Below are 9,202 nucleotides of genomic sequence, written 5' to 3'. Positions count from 1 at the left end.
ACGCTAAATGAACAAAGTAAAGAGTAAATAAATAAGAAACAAAAAAAAAAAATTATGGGAAACCACAAGAAGCAAAAGTTGGGAAATGAGAACAACAGAAATGTAAGATAAACAATGCAAAAGGAAAAATATATTATAAAATTAAAAAACATTTGAAAAGTAAAAAAAAATAAAAAATTAAGAGGGTAGAAATAAAAAATAAATGAAAAATAAAAAGTAACCCTGTAATTACCATCAAAATACACCACCTAATTACATGCTGACCAGGTAATTACTTAGCCGGACAAACACGTCAAACTGTGTAATTATACTTAATTGCATCCAATTTCAATTACAAGGATGTCTTTTCAAACTTGCTCTAACGTTGCACGTGTCGAAAACTAGTAAAGCAAATAAACTGGAACCGAAAATATAACATAATTATAAAAAAAAATTAACATAATACTGTTATGTTAAATTCCAACATAGCATAAAATAAGTTCCAACATAACTTAAGTAAATATAATTCAAAAGAAAAGAAAAACATCACTTCATAACCTCATTCAACAATGAAATCTATCTTTAATGATATAACTCATTACATGTCAAGTTTACTTACCCATTCTTTCTAATACTAAGATGGGTGTTTCAAAAACTAGAATAAATGAAGAAAAAGAATAAGAAATAAAAAATAAAAGCAATTACAGGAACCGCAAAAAGTAACGGTTGGAAATGAGATAAATAATGTAAGAGAAAAATATATTTAAAACATAAAACCAATTTAAAAAGTAAAAAGAAAAGAATAGAAAAAAATAAAATTGAAAAGAAAAAAAAAGATTAAAAAATAATCACGTAATTACGCCATATAATTACCACAAATTTTCACCTCTCCCGAACGTTGAAGGGTATAAGTACTTCCCATCAATTACACCCAATTAAATGCTAATCAAATAATTACTTGGTAAGATAAACGTGCTAAAATTACATAATTACACTCAATAACACCCAAATACAATTACACAGAGACTTTCCAAACATGTGCTTAAAAATGTTTGTGGTAACTGGTAATACAAGAAATCTTGAAAGCTGGCATTTAGATACACAAAATTATCATTATTATTTTTATTAGTATAATCATATGTTCATCAGACTTTTTGCAGGAAAGCTAGACTCCAATTATTTCAATTAATGTGATGGTATTTGACGGGATATTTAATAGATTTTTATTAGTATAATCATAATTTTTTTTTTGTGACTAGAGTAATCATCTCATTGGAAAGAGCATTATAACGCTGAAGTAGTTTTGTTTTGCAAATTAAAATTGGGGAATGGCAGCGACAATAAGATTGGTTGATGGCCTACTTATTTCTTTGGTCATTTTGATGGTGAAAACTGGCGATGCTCTAGAAGTACAAAAGCTTCAAAAACCAGGATTGATGAATTGCAAATTTGATAGAATATATCAGTTTGGTGACTCAATTTCTGATACAGGCAATTGCATCAGAGAGAGCCTTTGTGGAGCTCATTCATCCTGTAAAAGAACTCCTTATGGAATGAACTTTTTCCATAAAGAAGCAACTGCCGTTGTTCTAATGGCATGCTCATCATTGATTTCATAGGTATATACCAAGTTGAATGCCCATTTCCGCACTATTTCACTGCTGTTACTGAAGGAAATAAAAATACGCAAAGGAAAAATATAAGCACAAGCGGAAAACTCAACAATGGCTATATAGAAGAAATTTATCAAACTAGAGAGAGAAGGTAGGAGACTTTACTTAATAACTCAAAACTCTTGAATCTCACTACAATGAAAATATGTGACATAGCAAGATCCCTATTTATAATACTAGAAACCAAAATAGACTAGACTAGAAAACTCATTCCAATATGGATTTGATAAATAAATCCTAATTAGACATGAATTAAATAAATTAAATCCTAAACAACTTAGGTTTCCCACTCTTGGTTTATTTCCTACATAGCCTCTCTTAAACCAAGATCTTCAAACTTGACCATGCCTAGCATCATCTTCAACTTTATGAACAACTCCAATTTTAGTGGCTTTGTGAAAATATCAAGAAACTTGTTCTTCGATCCTTGCAATAATCAACAACTATCTCCTTATCTTGAACCAAATCACGAATGAAGTGATATTTAATGTCAATGTGTTTGCATACCATGAAAACTGGATTCTTTGTTAACTCAATCGCAGATTTGCTATCACAAAATATTTTTGTAGGACTATCTTGCTTGTGTTGAAGAAATCCAAGCATCATTCTCAACCATAATGCTTGTGTAGCACTACTTGTTGCAGTCATGACAAAGCAACATGTACTTTTCAAGACCAAGAAAATACAGACAAAGCAACAACTTGTTGCTTTTTGAAGACCAAGAAAATCATAGTCTTTGAATAAAAATATGCCATCGTACGCCATATATAAAAAATGCATATCCAAGAATTTTTTCTTCTTGTATCATATCAGACCAAAATTTTCTAATCAACAAAATCACCTCCATTTTTAGAATCCAACAAGACTACTATCATTAGTCTTTGAATAAAATATGCCATCGAGAAACTTCAATGCGTGCCTTGAATATATCTCAAAATTCTCTTGAGCTTCGCTTGCAAGTGTTTGGAATTGATTTAGGTGACTCCATAAACACACGACGAGAATGTCTCCATCTTGAATTAATCCAACATCCATAAGTAATGTCAATCTTGTAGAAGTCAAGTACCTTTATTTTCGACTCCCAACTAATTTTCTAAAATATGTAGCATCAAAAAAATCAAAATAATTTCCATTTTTAGTCAACTTCAATTTTTCTTCAACATTTTCTCTCGGGTATCCTTTAACAACTTGGCTTGATTTGGCCATATTAAATCTTTTCAAAATATCACCAGCATTATTTTTTCTAAGAGATAAAAATTCCACCTTTCCAATTGAGAAACTTCAATGCCGAGGAAATAAGACATTAGTCCCAAATCAATCATCTCAAAGTCTTGCAAACTAATCAGCAAAGCTGCCTAGCTTTTAAACTTCCTTCCTCAAATTAGTTTGGAATTATTGCCTTTAAGAAATATTAAGTCATCCACGTATAAACACACGGATTAGAATGTCTCCATCGAATTGAATTTGATGTATAGTGTATGTTCATACGGGACATCTATTAAAACCATGTCCAATGAAATAAGAATCAATAAGAAATGAGTATACCAAGCTCTGAGCTTGTTTCAACCCATATAACGCTTTCTTCAACTTGTAAACTTTATTTTCTTATATATATATGTGTGTGTGGTTACCCTTTTTTGACAAGAGAGAGCAAAGAACAAAAAAAAAAGAGAAGGGGGACTTCGGCCAGGTTGGCGCTTTCAACATACACTTTTCCTCAAGAACACCATTCAAGTGAAGAAGTTGATTTCACATCCATTTGATAAATTTTCCAACAATTATTGTGTGTGATTGAGGCAGTGTGTGTGTGTTAAGAGAATAATCATACTAATTGTATCAAGTCTTGCAAACAATTGATTTTGTTTTGGTAATTTGCAAATATCTCAAAATAATCAATACCGAATATTCTCGCTTGTATCCTTTAACAACTAATCTTAGCTGGTTTATGTGATGAAAATGAAGGTATTGGATGATTTGAGTTGGAGTCGATCAACTTCTGAAAGCTTGATTTGCATTTGGTCTTGAATTATTGTACCCAACGATCACACCAATTGAACTTTTCGAAGGCGGTAAAGTAGGTCAATTCCCATGTATTATTTTTCTCAATAGCATGAATTTCTTCATTCTTAGATCGTTGATGTATCCAACAATCATCTTTTCGCTTGAACTTCCTCAAAAGTAATCGGATCAAAACCCTCATGAATGAAGTAAAAATTCACAATATCTTCCATTAGGCTTATTTCCGATAAATCATTATCATTACCCACAACATAGTCTTCAAACGGGTTTTCCACATTTTTCTTCAAAAAACCAAGTTTTACAATGGTAAATGGTGCTAATGTCTTATGAGAAGAAGTGATTCAAGGATGTCTCTGCTTGAGCAAAGGCGCTAGTTGTTCTCTCTTGATGTCCGTTCTAGAACTTCCTTCCTCAATGATAGCCGGAATTATTGTATATATATATATGAGACGTGGAAGGTTTAGGATCTTTCTTTGACCAATCCCAAGCAATTTGCTCATCAAAGGTAACATCTCTCATGATAATAATTATTTTTCTCAGTATCTCGGGGCATTATAATAATTTGTAACCCTTTGTCTCATGACCATGTAAATAATGAAAAGCTATACACTTTTCTCATTTTTTATCATCCAATTTCTTTTACTCAAAACATCGTGAACACGAGCATAAGCAAGACAACCAAATACTTTTAGATGAGAAATACTTTGTTGTATTAGGTTTCGAAAAAAAAAAATCTTTTAACTACGACTTCAAACTTCTTGTGAGTTTTTCCAAAATTAGATCGAGTAGGACACCTATTTAGAACATAAATTGCACAGAACACAATCTCAACTCTGCCCAAAATCTTTAGGAATATTTTTGGAATGCATCATAGATCTCACCATATCCATCACCTGCTCTATTTTTCCTTTCGCCCACACCATTTTGTTGAGGAGTATATCTAGCCGCCAATCGATGCTTAATACCATACTTCTTCAAATAATTATCACACACAAGAAATTCTGGCCTCTATCACTTCTCAATGTCTTAATAAAATATCCACTTTGTTTCTCTACAAGCCTTGCTCTTAAAAACTTCACATGCATCGATTTATTTTTTGAAAATATACCCAAGTCTTTTGGCTAAAATCATCGATGAAAGTAATAAAATACTTACTACCTCCATTAGAAGGAACTTCAACCGAGCACAAGTCCGAGTGGATTAACTCCAATGGTGCATTCGCTCTCCAAGTTTTGCCTTTTTTGAAAAGGTTCTCTCGTACTTCTCTCCCAAAATACAAGACTCACACCTTTCCTGTCAGAAAAATCAATGGAAGGCAAACCATCAACCAAATTCTTCTTTCTTGCAAGAAAATTCAAACTCCCAAAATTTAGATGCCCAAAGCGTAGATGCCACAAACCAAGTATCATCACAATTCCACGTTAACTAAAGCAAGGTAAATTACCACGATTGAGATAAAGAGGCCATAAACGACTATTATTCATCTTTATTCTTGCAATTAGTCCTATTTTATCATCAACGATAGTTCCCATTCCGTACTTAAAACGTAAATCATAACCTTTTTCTCGTTAGTTGCCCCAAACTCAATAAATTGTGATGAAGGCTCGAACATAATATACCTCGTATATAAAACAGAAGATCCATTTTTCGAAGTAATTGGAATTTTCCCCTTCCAACAAAGATGCACCTTTGCATTATTGCCAAGTCTTACCGTAGCTTTAAATGATTCATCCATTAACAAAAATAATTCCTTATTTCGGACATATGATTGCTACAACTAGGTCAAAAACCAATAAACCATTCATTCCGACATTTATTTTCTGGTTTGGTTTTGGTTTTAAATTTGAAAACAATAATGTCTCTTGTTTATCTCCAGTAATTTTAACCGAACCAAAACCGATAATTATATACATAAAATTTATAATTATTTATATGTATAATATTATTTTATAAACAATCACGATATTATCACCTCTTTAAAATTTTGATTACTTATTGTTCCCATGAAATTATTATCATTTCTTTGTTGATAGGAAAAATTACCTACTATCTCTTTTCATTTTACATAATACCTCTACCACCTCGCCCTCACCTAAAGAGCCATAAGAAATTGTGACCTCGTAGATTTGTTTAGTCATAATCCAAACCGAACCAAACCGACAATGATGTTTCTTCTTTTTCTTTAGGTTGATTTAAAAATCGACCTTTTTGCTTAACCGACCCAAACCGCCATGAACACCCCTCTACAACCAATCAATAAACCATTCATTGTTTATTGATTCGGGGACATCTCTTGTTTATGTAATTTTCAGCCATCTTTGCATGTTCTTCCCTATTTTCGTCGAAGTGTCAAAATCACGTTGATATGTCTTTGGTTATAACACCGAACATTCTTTATCAGTGTGAAATTTTATACTCCGTTGTTCCCAATATTTTTTCTTTGTTGATAGGAAAAATTTAACTTGGTCTAATCACCTTCTCCATTAGAAATCGTCATATTTGTTGACAATATTAATAATGTTTCTTCTTTTAAAGAATTCTTTTTGCTTGCAATGCCTCATAGGTTTCATTTGTTTATTGGCCAACATCTCATATGTTCAAGCTCCTTCTAAATCGTCAATTTGACTTTTCTTACCTCAAGAACCTCTTCTTAGTGTGAAATTTTATACCTCGACCGTGAATTTTTCAAAATTTTCCAATGCTTCTCCATTAGTCGTCATATCGTCGACAATAGTAATAACTCTTGTAAAAATTTATTGTACACATTTCATTTGGGCCAACTCGACCTTCTGCTATCAAGGTAGAAACGTGAATTCACCTTATAATCCAATTGCTGTTTTATTGTACTCCAACTCTTTATCAAGGTAGAAACGTGCCTTATAATCCAATTGTCTATTTTTCTCCAACTCTTTAGCCGTTTCCACGTCAATGTTGTGCCTTCTGGGGTTTCCACAAACCCTGTATCAATAATGGACCATAGTCCAACAACATTGAAAAAGTTCTTCATCTGTTGATACCAACTCTCAAAATTATTTTTGCCATCAAACACAAAAACGGGACAATTTGGTAAATAGGGAATATCCATATTCTTTTATATGTGTCGGATCTCACACGAGGTTTTGGTCGGATCTCACACAGGCTCTGATACCAATTTGAAGGAAATAAAAATACGCAAAGGAAAAATATAAGCACAAGCGAAAAACTCAACAATGGCTATATAGAAGAAATTTATCAAACTAGAGAGAGAAGGTAGGAGACTTTACTTAATAACTCAAAGCCTCTAATCTCACTACAATGAAAATATGTGACATAGCATCCCTATTTATAATACTAGAAACCAAAATAGACTAGGACTAGAAAACCCATTCCAATATGGATTTGATAAATAAATCCTAATTAGACATGAATTAAATAAACTAAATCCTAAACAACTTAGGTTTCCCACTCTTGGTTTATTTCCTACAGTTACTGCTCCTTTTTCTGAATGCTCTGTATTGCTTTCCTTATTACTAGTTGACATGTTTTCTTCACTGTCATAATTCCTGTTCGATAACTATTTTGATTTGCTGCACTGAGCCGAGGGTCCTTCAGAAACAACCTTTGAATACGCTTTATTCTCCACGGACCCCACATGTGAGATTACACTAGGTGGTTGTTGTTGTTGTTGTTGAAGTTGATCCCCAATTACTAAAACCCTTGCTCGTTTGGTACAAGGGATAAAGATAAATAATCCCGGGATTATATTTGAGATGAATTTATTTCACATTTGATTGGAATAAAATGGTGGTATAACTAATCTTAGGATTAGTTATTCCGGGATTATAATGTTATTTTATCTCTTTGGGATAGTGGAATAACTAATCTCGGGATAACTAATCCCAGGATAAGTTATTCTGGGATAACTTGTTTCCAACCAAACGACCCCTAATATATGTTTCCCGGGATAGTAGATATATGTTTGATTTTGGGTTTTCCATACAGCGCTGGAATCTGGTCTGTCTCTCCTAAATCCATACAAGGATCAACATGTAAATTTTAGACATGGTGCAAACTTTGCAGTAGCAGGGGCTACTGCTTTATCAGCCCAAGTCATGGCAGAGAAGAAGATTGCTATGTCCATCACAAATAGTTCGTTACGTGTGCAACTTGATTGGATGTCTTCTCACTTGGAAACTACATGTTCCACTGGTAATTAACTAATTTGCGACGTACTTCCAATTATGGAAATGGTGTGGTTTAGTCTCTAATTAACGGCGAGTTGAATCGATTTCTAGTTCTTACTTGCTAGATTGCCCAACAAAATTGAAGAAGTCGCTTTTCCTAGTTGGAGAAATTGGAGGAAACGAATTGAATTACGGCTTATCGCAAGGTAAAACCATGGACGAGTTGCGAAGCATGGTGCCAGATGTTGTTCAGACCATCATTCTTGGTGTTAAAGTGAGTTTAATTTGCTGTTATCTCTTCTCTTTCATGATTATTATTTATTACTTTCATTTGGCTGAAATTTGTTACCTAATGATCATTACCACTTTTCAGAGAGTGATAGGTTTTGGGGCTACTCGAATTGTAGTTCCAGGCAATTTCCCAAAAGGTTGTGGTCCAGCTTTCCTAACACTATTCATGACCAACAAATCAACTGCCTACGATGAGTACCATTGCTTGATAGATTAAATAATTCGGCAATCTTCTACAATCATCATTTGCAACAAGCCATTGATGAGTTGAAGAAAGAGTATCCAAACATTACGCTCATTTATGGTGACTACTACAACGCCTTTATGTGGCTTCTGCAAAATGCTGTCACTCTTGGTAAGTGCTCAAAAACATCATTTCTTTTTCCTATTTTTGAGGTCAAATTACTACATATATGTATTCTTTAAAAAGATACATTTACATGGAAAAGTGAAGAAAGCCAGATACATTTACGAACTTTCTTCAACATTTTCAGGATTCGACAAAAACTCTCTACAGAAAGTATGTTGTGGAATAGGAGGTGACTATAATTATAACATAAGTAAGAAATGTAGTGCTCCAGGAGTCCCAGTATGTGTTGACCCTAGTACTCACATCAGTTGGGATGGAGTTCATTTGACACAAGCAGCATACAGTTGGTTAGCAAGATGGCTAATTGATGACATGTTACTCCAGTTGGACTGCCATGTTTAACTTCTTGGCAAACTGCATGAATCAGAACGGACATTCAAATGAGTACTCCTTCTCGAGAGTAGTGCGGGTTTAAGGTAAGCCATTGTCTGATTGATGACAAGATAAACTGAAATATCAAGTGATTCGTCATTATTGGGAAAGTGCATCAATGTTACTCTCTTGAATGCTATTCTCTCAATTTGAGCAATTCAAATAGCGCCTTCAATTGGGATAGGCCAACAAATCTTTCTTTAAAGGCTTGATTTACTTATAGATACATAGCTCACATTTGTTATGAACTCTACCTGACAAGAGCACCATATCTGTGAGTGTTCAACCTAGAGGGATCTTTCTAAAGTAATTTACCCTTCGATTATTTAGGTGAA

The 9,202-nt window shown here is 33.3% G+C and overlaps 1 pseudogene; it reads left to right on the top strand.

Annotated features, from left to right (window-relative positions):
* Positions 1-1,133: 1,133 nt before the first annotated feature.
* LOC132064234 (acetylajmalan esterase-like) lies at positions 1,134-9,015 on the top strand (annotated as a pseudogene).
* The last annotated feature ends 187 nt before the right edge of the window (positions 9,016-9,202 follow it).

Source organism: Lycium ferocissimum, chromosome 7, assembly GCF_029784015.1.
Source record: "Lycium ferocissimum isolate CSIRO_LF1 chromosome 7, AGI_CSIRO_Lferr_CH_V1, whole genome shotgun sequence".
NCBI classification, from domain to species: Eukaryota; Viridiplantae; Streptophyta; class Magnoliopsida; order Solanales; family Solanaceae; genus Lycium; species Lycium ferocissimum.
This window is presented reverse-complemented; position numbering and strand designations above follow the sequence as displayed.